The sequence below is a fragment of the Oncorhynchus nerka genome, linkage group LG5, assembly GCF_034236695.1.
Source record: "Oncorhynchus nerka isolate Pitt River linkage group LG5, Oner_Uvic_2.0, whole genome shotgun sequence".
NCBI classification, from domain to species: Eukaryota; Metazoa; Chordata; class Actinopteri; order Salmoniformes; family Salmonidae; genus Oncorhynchus; species Oncorhynchus nerka.
In genome coordinates, this window is record NC_088400.1 from 61,702,381 (window position 1) to 61,714,314 (window position 11,934).

General features: G+C 42.9%; 3 non-coding genes across 3 annotated transcripts; all 3 read right to left on the minus strand.

Annotated features, from left to right (window-relative positions):
• Nucleotides 1-5,994: 5,994 nt before the first annotated feature.
• Nucleotides 5,995-6,067, minus strand: trnak-cuu (transfer RNA lysine (anticodon CUU)). The gene has a single exon. It is a non-coding gene; the product is annotated as a tRNA-Lys (tRNA).
• Nucleotides 6,068-7,537: 1,470 nt separating this feature from the next.
• On the minus strand, nucleotides 7,538-7,610 carry trnak-uuu (transfer RNA lysine (anticodon UUU)). Its single transcript has one exon. It is a non-coding gene; the product is annotated as a tRNA-Lys (tRNA).
• A 2,111-nt stretch (nucleotides 7,611-9,721) lies between these two features.
• trnak-uuu (transfer RNA lysine (anticodon UUU)) lies at nucleotides 9,722-9,794 on the minus strand. The gene has a single exon. It is a non-coding gene; the product is annotated as a tRNA-Lys (tRNA).
• Between the last annotated feature and the right edge of the window lie 2,140 nt (nucleotides 9,795-11,934).

Consider the following 11,934-nt stretch of genomic DNA (forward strand, 5'->3'; position numbering starts at 1 on the left):
CCCCGTGCTTCACGGTTGGGATGGTGTTCTTCGGCTTGCAAGCCTCCCCCTTTTTCCTCCAAACATAACAATGGTCATTATGGCCAAACAGTTCTATTTTTGTTTCATCAGACCAGAGGACATTTCTCAAAAAAAGTACAATCTTTGTCCCCATGTGCAGTTGCAAAACCGTAGTCTGGCTTTTTTATGGCGGTTTTGGAGCGGTGGCTTCTTCCTTGCCGAGCGGCCTTTCAGGTTATGTCGATATAGGACTCGTTTTACTGTGGATATAGATACATTTGTACCGGTTTCCTCCAGTATCTTCACAAGGTCCTTTGCTGTTGTTGTGGGATTGATTTGCACATTTCACACTAAAGTACGTTCATCTCTAGGAGACAAAACACGTCTCCTTCCTGAGCGGTATGACAGCTGCGTGGTCCCATGGTGTTTATACATGCGTACTATTGTTTGTACAGATGAACGTGGAACCGTAAGGCGCTTGGAAATTGCTCACAAGGATAAACCAGACTTGTGGATGGCCACACTTTTTTGGCTTAAGTCTTTTGATTTTCCCATGATGTCAAGCAAAGAGGCACGGAGTTTGAAGGTAGGCCTTGAAATACATCCACAGGTACACCTCCAATTGACTCAAATTATGTAAAGTAGCCTATCAGAAGCTTCTAAAGCCATGACATCATTTTCTGGAATTTTCCAAGCTGTTTAAAGGCACAGTCAACTTAGTGTATGTAAACTTCTGTGTGATACAGTGAATTATAAGTGAAATAACATACCTGGAAACAATTGTTGGAAAAATGACTTGTGTCATGCACAAAGTAGAAGTCCTAACTGACTTGCCAAAACTATAGTTTGTTAACAAGAAATTTGTGGAGTGGTTGAAAAATGAGTTTTAATGATTCCAACCTAAGTGTATTTAAACTTCCGTCTTCAACTGTATCTGTATACACACACAGAGTAAGTGCCTTGCTCAATGGCACAACTGCAGTAGGCATTTCAATCTATTTCGCAAGAGAGACCTGTTCAAGATGGCATTGGTCTGAAATGTTACAAAAAGAGCCATGTTATAAAAAGTAGCTCCAGTTCAGAGGACCCACCCTTTCACATTTTGCCTAAACTTGCCCAGTGGCAGCACTTGGGTGCACCTCAATTGTCTAAACAAATTGACGTTCCCCAAATTCTTTGAAGCTGGCACTACCTCCAGATTTCATATGGCCCCTTAAGATATGGGAAATATCTATTGTTCAATACGATGCCTGTAATATTCAATATATATTCAGTTCTGTTATATGACATTTTCTTATTAAACGTGCTAACTGGGTGACCGTCAGTCTACAATGCTTAAAAGACACCATAACGTTGTCATAGAACAGCATTTCATGTCACCTGCCTGCCAAACAGTGGCAAATGCTTAGGGCACACCAAAACAAATGGGCAATCTCACTTCATCAGAGCAGAGGCAGAGAGTGGGGGAAGGGAGGAAATGGTTACAAGAAAGCACTGAATGTAACAATGTGTTTATTGGACTATTAATAGCAGTTAGAAGTGAACACTCACACAGTGGTCCATCAGCATTTCATGTCCCCATTCAGTTGAACAGCAGGCTGGGGCAGCTTGTTTTACCATGGCAACGCTGTTGGTCTTCAGTACTACAGTCTTGGGACGAAACGCAACTTAAAGCTTTGAAATCTGATATCTGAACAATGAGCAACAAGGTGTCTGCTCTTTGTTGCGTCTACTCCCCTTTCATTGCACGATTTAATCGGGCCATATGATATCACTGATCCATAGTTTTACGTTAGAATGCGGGACAATTGCATCTTGACGGACGGGCGCCACGTAGGAATGACGCTACGAGACAAGAAATCCCTGATCTGAAAGAGAACAAAGACAAGTTACGTTTTACATTCATCCTTATTACCATTTATTGGGGACTTATCTGTCAAACATGGGATAAAAGGTCAACAAGAGGAGGTCAACCGGAAGCTGTCATTTCTCGTCATGAACAGTGTCTAGTTAGGATGATCAACATTCATCATCCTCATCCTCATTAGCGTGCATTGTAGGCTGAGCGCATGCAAGATCACAGCATCAAGCTCAAAGGACACAAATCAGCCCCTACAAAGGCTGCTGTCAACGATCTATCCCAGTGGAGCCCAACCAGGGGTACTAGGACCCCTTGGGGAACTTCAAATCAAATCCTTTGATTAATTGTTCAGCAGTCTTATGGCTTGGGGGACAATTTTTTGGACCTTCCTCTGACACCGCCTAGGATATACAGTACCAGTCAAAAGTTTGGACACACCTACTCATTCAAGGGTTTTTCTAAATTTTTACTATTTTCTACATTTGTAACGTTCGTCGTTCGAATGAGACCAAGATGCAGCATGAGGTAGGTTACTCATATTCTTTAATGATAACCAGGAAAAACAAGAAAGAGAAAACCAACAGCCTTGTAGGGCTCAACAGCAACAATACAAGAACAAGATCCCACAACAAAGGTGGGAAAAAAGGCTACCTAAGTATGATTCCCAATCAGAGACAACGATAGACAGCTGCCTCTGATTGGGAACCACACTCAGCCAAACACAAAGAAATACAACACAGAATGCCCACCCAAATCACACCCTGACCAAACCAAATAGAGACATTAAAAGGCTCTCTAAGGTCAGGGCGTGACAACATTGTAGAATAATAGTGAAGACATCAAAACTATGAAATAACACATATGAAATCCTGTAGTAACCAAAAAAAGTGTTAAACAAATCAAAATATATTTTATATTTGAGATTCTTCAAAGTAGTCACCCTTTGCCTTGATGACACTCTTGGCATTCTCTCAACTAGCTTCATGAGGAATGCTTTCCCAACAGCCTTGAAGGAGTTCCCAGAATCTCAAAAATAAAATATATTTTTATTTGTTTAACACTTTTTTGGTTACTACATGATTCCATGCATGCACCCCTGAGGGGCCCCAGTGTTGAGGATCAAGGTGGCAGATGTTTTGTTGCCTACCCTTACCACCTGGGGGCCGCCAGTCAGGAAGTCCAGGATCCAGTTGCAGAGGGAGGTGTTAAGTCCCAGTGTCCTTAGCTTAGTGATGAGCTTTGAGGGCTGAGCTGAGCTGTAGCATAATGTACAGCATTCTCACATACGTAGGTGTTCCTTTTGTCCAGGTGGGAAAGGGCAGTGTGGAGTGCGATTGAGATTGCATCATCTGTGGATCTGTTGGGGCGGTATGCGAATTGGAGTGGGTCTAGGGTTTCCGGCATGATGGTGATAATGTGAACCTTGACCAGCCTTTCAAAGCACTTCATGGCTAACCGACGTGAGTGCTACGGGGCAGTAATCATTTAGGCAGTTAACCTTTGCTTTCTTGAGCACAGGGACTATGGTGGTCTGCTTGAAACATGTAGGTATTACAGACTCGGTCAGGGACATGTTGAAAATGTCAACGAAGACACCTGCCAGTTGGTCAGCGCATGCTTTGAGTACACGTCTTGGTAATTCGTCTGGCCCCGCAGCTTTGTGAATGTTGACCTGTTTAAAGGTCTTGCTCACATCGGCTATGGAGAGCGTGATCACACAGTCGTCCGGAACAGGTGGTGCTCTCATGCATGCTTCAGTGTTGCTTGCGTCGAGGCAAGCATAAAAGGCATTTAGCTCATCTGGTAGGCTCAACTTCACTGGGAAGCTCGCGGCTGGGTTTCCCTTTGTAGTCAGTAATATTTGTCAAGCCCTGCCACATCCGACGAGCATCAGAGCCAGTGTAGTAGGATTCAATCTTAGTTCTGTATTGACGCTTTGCCTGTTTGATGGTTCGTCTGAGGGCATAACGGGATTTGTTATAAGCGGCCGGATTAGGGTCCCGCTCCTTGAAAGCGTCAGCTCTAGCCTTTAGCTCGGTGCGGATGTTGCCTGTAATCCATGGCTTCTGGTTGGGAAATGTACGTACGGTCACTGTGGGGACGAGGTTGTTGATGCACTTATTGATGAAGCCGGTGACTGAGATGGTTTACTCCTCAATGCCAATTCTTTACATTTATTTGACCTTTATTTAACTTGAATCCCTGAACATATTTCAGTCTGTGCTAGCAAAACAGTCCTGTAGCTTAGTATCCACGTCATCTGACCACGTCGGTATTGCACGAGTCACGGGTACTTCCTGCTTTAGTTTTTGCTTATAAGCAGGAATCAGGAGAATAGATTTATGGTCAGATTTGCCAAATGGAGGGCGAGCTTTGTATGAGTCTCTGTGTGTGGAGTAAATGTGTTCTAGAGTTTTTCCCCCTTTGGTTGCACATGACATACTGGTAGAAATGAGGTAAAATATTTTTAATTTGCCTGCATTAGAGTCCCCGGCCACTAGTAGCGCCACTTATGGCCTTATATAGCTCGTTGAGTGCAGTCTTAGTGCCAGCATCGGTTTGTGGTGGTAAATAGACAGCTAAGAATAATATAGATAGTAGATAGTGTGGTCTACAGCTTATCATGAGGTATTCTACCGCAGGCGACCAATACTTCGAGACTTCTTTAATATTAGACATCGCACACCAGCGGTTATTAAGAAATAGGCACACACCCCCGCCCCTCGTCTTACAAGACGTAGCTGCTCTGTCCTGCCACAATGCACAGAGAAGCCAGCCAGCTCTATATTACCCATGTCGTCGTTCTGCCACGTCTAGGTAAAAGATAAGATATTACAGTTTTTAATGTCAAGTTGGTAGGATAGTCTTAATCGTAGATTGTCCAGTTTGTTTTCCAATGATTGCACGTTGGCCAATAATATGGAGGGTAGTGGTGGTTTACCTACTCGTCAGCGAATTCTTACAAGGCACGCCGCCCTCCTCCCCCCTTTTCTCCATCTTTTCTTCGCGCTGATGACGGGGGTTTGGGCCTTGTCTTTACAAAGCAGCATATCCTTCCCGCCAGGCTCATTAAAAAAAAAATCGAGGTGAGTAATCTCTGTTCTTATATCCAGAAGGTACTTGACCTATCCACTGATCTACTTGAGAACCACTGATCTACCCTACGGGTTAGTGCTATTCGAGATCCTTGGGACGTCCATACCCTAAACCCTTACCTAACCTTAACCATTTAAAATGGGGTAGGGATGTCCCAAGGCTTCTGGATTGCAAGGACATATTCATTAGGGGGCAAAAAATTATTTCGTCCCTGGGTGGGCTCGAACCACCAACCTTTAGATTAACAGTCTAACGCGCTAGCCGATTGCGCCACAGAGACAGTTCCACCATGTTTATGTGACCATTATTAAGAATGTCACAGTCCCTGTGTCAGAGCAATTCATCTGTGTACTCTGTCAGACTCGGGGTGCTTTTCAATGCTAAGTGGCTTCCTTTGCTACACGTGCACTGCTCTGAGAAGACCTGCACCAGTAACAATCTTTTCAGAGCCTCTGCTTTTCACTTTTCAGTGCCTTGCTCCAGCACGGCAGCACCCACAGTAGGCTGAGCTAATGAGTGATCAGTGTCAACATCCTGAGACTACCTGAAATACAAATCACCCCTTACCGTTGCTCTCTAAACTCTAACAAAGATCCGACAGCCACCCAACTTCAGACATGCAGATTTGTAGGACGTTTTATTCTAAGTGGTTTCACCGTCTCTGTGGCGCAATCGGCTAGCGCGTTAGACTGTTAATCTAAAGGTTGGTGGTTCGAGCCCACCCAGGGACGATGTATTTTAATTTTCTCCTTGAACCTCTGGTTCCTCAAATATTATGAAAAAAGCAGTGACAACATGCTGGAGATTCATCAATGCTTTTGAAAACCTCTTTCCCTAAACACATTTACCAGTACTTTACTGCCATGACAGAATTAGTGCTGTTGCCTATATCATAACCTCAGCACCCAGAAAAGAGTGCCAGGAGACTAACATCTGCCATAACTACTGTGAAAAGTACTCTCAATCATACTTTCATTTTAGTAAACACAAATTCCAAGTTCACTTCCTCTCTGCTGCTGTCCTTACAAAAAGACTTGCGCCCAACGTGGGGCTCGAACCCACGACCCTGAGATTAAGAGTCTCATGCTCTACCGACTGAGCTAGCCGGGCACTGAGGACCACTGCATTCCTCAGAGGCTAAAACGATTTGCCCACATCAGCAACTCCTACTTCGATAATAAATGAAGAGTATGGGTGGAGCCTGGTCACAAAGACGAGCGAGCTAGTTGGGACAAACGGGATCCCAGCACCGTAACTGGGGAGGACGGGCTCGTGGTAATGGCTGGAGCAGAATAGGTGGAATGGTATCAAATACACCAAACACATGATTTCCACGTGTTTGATGCCATCCTATTGTCCTGTTCCAACCATTATTATGAGTAGCCTCTACTGGATCCCAGTTACAACTACACAGAGGCATACACAAAATGATGATTCTCCATAAACATTGTAAAAAATATATATATTGTTAAATGTATAAAAACACATCTCAACTGTAAAATTACAAGAAAAGATGTCTGCCCCGTGTGAGGCTCGAACTCACGACCTTCAGATTATGAGACTGACGCGCTGCCTACTGCGCCAACGAGGCCTGAAGATCACATGTAAAAAACATGATTTTTAAAGACAAACGCATCTGTTTAAATGGTATAGTTCACATACATTTTAATAAGCTAACAAGGATGTTGCAACACCATAAACATAACACTGTACAGCCCTTCTAAAACAGACGTTCCATTCAAATTCAAGTAAAACTTGCAGTGGCCCCTAATGGCAGCAGAGAAGCACAGCAAGTGTAGACCATAGAGAATGATAGAGGATTCATCATTGTATCTGTCCCACTGGGGCTGGGCTACTCCAGTCCTCGGGTGCCTGATTGGTGTCACTTTTTCTCCATCCCTACAAACACAGCTGATTAATCCAATTGCATTCTAGACTGAAGATCATGATTAGGTGATTATTGGAGTCGGGTGTGTTAGCTGGGGCTGGGTAAACAATAATTCAATAACACAGTAGAAAAAGAAAAAAAATGCCAACATGTTTTACATAAAATCAATGTCTATTTTCATGAGTCTCATAATGAGCAACAGTTGGCCCATGCATGCATTTTGGGGGCTGCACACATAGACTGCAGGTGGACAGCTAAGAGACCCCTGAAGCGAATTGGTGCAGATTGGCTTTTTTTTCTTGGACATAAATAAAATACTTGCCTACTATATTATTAGTGATGTATCGGTTTATTTTCTGTGTGTGATACCAGATAGCTTAATAACAGCTTGTAGCTGAGCATAGGCTCCGATCCTACTACTTGGCCTCATGGGTATCTGACAACCAACCCCTTAAAAACATTTGGTAAAGTACGGCATGCATTTCAAATTTAAAGTATGCAACAAATGCGTATACTTTAGAGCCGCGAAAGAATTACATCTTATTTTTGTCTGTCCACAAATCTCTTTCGCAAGCTTACCTGTTCAACCGAAGTCACTTCTCTGAAAATTATACGGCACGTGATTTGCGTATTTGAACTACCCATCATTGAGGAGTCACAAGATTCTAACACCCCTGGAGAGAAAACGCTATCGCCCGAACAGGGACTTGAACCCTGGACCCTCAGATTAAAAGTCTGATGCTCTACCGACTGAGCTATCCGGGCTCTGTTTTACGCAAGGGGAACTGCCATTACAAATGATCAATGTTTAGAAATGATGACCTGTATTTGTCAGAAATTGTAACCAATCCAAACACTGGAATTGACTGCTCCTACCCGACCTCAACCCAGTTGCAACATAATACTAGAAAGGTGTCTTTAATGCACTGTGTATATTTATATTCCGGTCTCTGACACTGCTCATTCTTATTTTTTTTAATGAACTACATGTGTATTGTTTTGTTTTACTAAGTATAGCTGCAAACTACAGCTAGAAACACGCATTTCGCCGCACCTGGAATAACATCTGCAAATCTGTGTATGGACCAATAAACTTTGACTTGAAGATTGTTGCAACACCATAAACCCTGGTCCAGGGTACCAAAAAGGGGTGTACATTTTTGTTTTTGCTCTAGCACTACACACTTGATTCAAATCATCAAAGCCTGATGAAGAGTTGATGATTTGAATCAGGTGTGTAGTGCTAGGGCAAACAAATATGTGCACCCCTTTGGGTTCCCAGGACCAGGTTGAGAACCACTGCTATAGTTCTCAAAACGGTCATGGCTAGACATATTTTGTCAAATTAACATAAATAGTGGAGTTTTGTATTTTAGCTAATCCTAACCTAATTATCATAACCTGCAGAGTAAATTATCATAACCTGCTACAAAAAGTGAAATCTGAAGTTAATTTGACAAAAGCTAGAACCCTTCTAGCCATGACGTAAAATAGACGTTCCACTCCCATTCAAGTAAAACTTGAAACCCAGTGGCAGTGAAACCCAGTGGCAACAGAGGGCGCACATCAAGAAATGACTAAATGGATGGTCAATGCAATGCAGATTTCAACCGTGAAGTCGTGGGCCACAAAACATAAAACCGCATGGCTTAGCATTACCGAATTCAGCGGGAGTTGCGAATGCCGTAGGCTAAACAAGCAGCCAATGCTCGCCTTCTCTGGCCAGGCAAGGCCAATCTGTCAATATTAGAATAACACGGAACCCAAACAACCCCCCCCCACCACCACCAATTTAGCTAGTTATCTTGCACTTGCTAGCTAACGTTAATTTGTCCGATTTAGCTAGCTTGCTGTTGCTAGTTAATTTGTCCTGGGATATAAACATTGCGTTGTTATTTTACCTGAAATGCACAAGAACCTCTACTACAACAATTAATCCACACATAAACGGCAAACCAAATCGTTTATAGTCATCTCTCCTCCTTCCAGGCTTTTTCATCGCTTAATTGATATGGTGATCGCATCTAAACTTTCATTGTATTACCAGACTACCTGCAAAACAGTTCGTCTTTCAGGCACCTGCTTCTATAAACCAATCAGGAGATGGGAGAGGCAGGACTTTCAGCGCGATCTGCACCAGAAATTGGAACGAGTTCTATTTTAGCCCGTGGCGTCGCAGACGCTCTTTGGCGCGCGCCAGCAGTGTGGGTGCAATAATTGAATAACATGGATTTCTAAATTTATTTTGCGACGCTCGCGCACGCGACGTGTCCGGTCTGGTCAGCATGCAAGGTCTCTAGTAAACCGAAAACTCCTGAAAAAGACTGACTGTGAGCCTAAATAAAAATAGGCAAACATGCATGCACACGCGAGCTGTGCGGTTTTTCCTCTGCATTCAAGACTGAGTCCTAGTCCTGGTCTGCAACTCTGTTAATTAATACATTTATTGTACATTAAAAACATTATTGGCTACTATATTATTAGTGATGTATCCACTTATTAATAGCAGATCGCATAATAACAGTTTAGCCGAGCATAGCCGACTCAAATCCATAGACTGGATGCACTTCAAATTTAAAGTATGCAAAAATATGTAACAACAAATGCATACACTTTATAGCCGAGGACGAATTATATTTTGTTTTGTTCAGTGGACTCTTTTGCAAGTTTACATGTTCAACAGAGGTTCTCTGAAAATTGTACGGCACGTGATTTGCGTAACTGAACCACAGTGGTTATACGATTCTAACACCCTGGAAAGAAAATGGTGTCGCCCAAACAGGTACTTTTGAAAATTGTACCACATGTGATTTGCGTAATTGAACAATCCATCATGAGGAGTCACAAGATTCTAGCACCCCTGGAGAGAAAACTATCGCCCGAACAGGGACTTGAACCCTGGACCCTCAGATTAAAAGTCTGATGCTCTACCGACTGAGCTATCCGGGCTCTTCTAGGATTACCCGCCATTATATATAATAAACAACGTTATAAACTCTCAAAAATTATAGAAAGCACAAAACATTGGAAATGTCTGCTCCTTTAAAAGCGCTTTGACGAGCGGGACAGGAGTCAACGTTGACACTGATGTGTGGGACAGGACAGGAGTCATTGTTGAGTAGTAGCCTGCCACCTGGTGGTTTAGTCTTGACTGGTCAGTTGTTTTGTGGGATACTTGTGAATAAGGGAAAGTTGTTGATCATAGATTAACCGGTAAACACTGTATCAATATCATACTTTTGTTATGATTGCTAAATACTCTTCAATTGAAACACTTGCACTCCAATCCCACCTTCCCCAAAACACTTGTAAGTGTTGGACTATAAATGGTGCCTTCCTGTATTAGGGTGGTTTAGGGTTAAACGCCCCGCTCCTGTAATTCTCACACAAACCACTTTGTCTCCCAAAAGTGTTCAACATTTTCCCTGGATGCCACTAGTCTTGCTCAACTAAAAAATGCCATCTGTCTCATCTCAACTTTCTAAGTCACTCCAACAAAACGATTATGAGGTATGTTTGGGGCAAAATGCCCCCAAGGCAATCGATGCAAGTCAGTGGTACCCAGCATTTACTAAATCATTTCTAAATCATCTATAAATAACTTCTTTGAGTTACACAATCAATTCTGAGATACTTTAGGATTACTTGGACAGGATGGGGGAAAATAAAAAGATGGGGGCCGTACATCAAAACCTCATCATAAAATAGATTTCCATCCAATTAGGGACAGACTTTCATGTGAATATTCTAAAATCTGCATAAAAACAATATGCGCCGGAGATGTGTTTCCATCAAATTGACTTGTTGCTGATTAAAGGTTCTGCGTGATGATATAGTGCACATAAAATACCTTTGCAGTTAAATTGCCATGTACCGAATAGAAAACACAAGTTAAATGGGTGTCCATCGCATTTTCAACTCTACCAATGGTTTTGCCACACTCTGGTATTGGCATATGCACTCTAGCCCAGGGTTTCCCTAACTCTGACCGAGGGCCTCTGTTGGTCAATTTCTTCAACAAATGATCAGGTCAATATAATTATCAAACATAAAGGAAACAAATACTCCTTTTAGTAATACTATTGTAGGCAGACATTGGCACAGAGTACAGTACAACAGTATATGGTAGCTCTCCCCAAGTTCAGCAAAATGTCTAAGACATCCTGTAACTCATATAGCCTCCCCAATCCCCCTTACGTAACTTTCCCTAGCAACAACATTTTAATAAATCTGACCTCCCCCTGACAGCAGGAATCATCTTATTGGCAAAGAAAAACTCAGAAGTGGGTTTGACCGAAACCTTACCTTTCATCACAAGTATAGAGTCATAACAATGTGAACGAGTGTAGGCATCTTCTGACAGGTGGCTGGTTTCATCAGGTCTGTAGCAGCCTTGTGTTCTCAGAAAACCAGAGTGGGATCCAGACAGGAGGAATCTGAATGTAGACACCTTCTGATAGTGTCTGAAGGTCACAACACTCAAAAACAGGTTTTACACACACACACACACACACACACACACACACACACACACACACACACACACACACACACACACACACACACACACACACACACACACACACACACACACACACCTCTAGTTTATCATAACATCATTTATTAACCCTTTAATTAAAAGGTATAAGGCCTTGGTTTAACCTTAATCTCCCCTGGGTGCACCTCCCCCCTCCCCCTTCTTCCTAGCACTAACTGTACAGCTGATTCAAATAACCAACTCATCATCAAGCTTTGATGATTTGAATCAGCTGTGTAGTGCTAGGACAAAAACAAAACCTGCACCCAGGGGGAGCCCCTGGGAGGGGAGGGATCAGATTGGGGAACCCTGCTCTAGTCAACAGTGCTATCAGCGCGCTGTTAGATAGAGCACATATACGGCTTACGTCAGCGATGGGCAACTCCAGTCCTTGGGGCTTGATTGGTGTCACACTTTCGCTTAAGCCCCAACTAACACACCTGACTCCAATAATCAACTAATCATGATCTTCCGTTTAGAATGCAATTAGTTTAATCAGCTGTGTTTGCTAGGGATGAGGGAAAGGGTGATAGCACTCCGGCCCCGAGGACT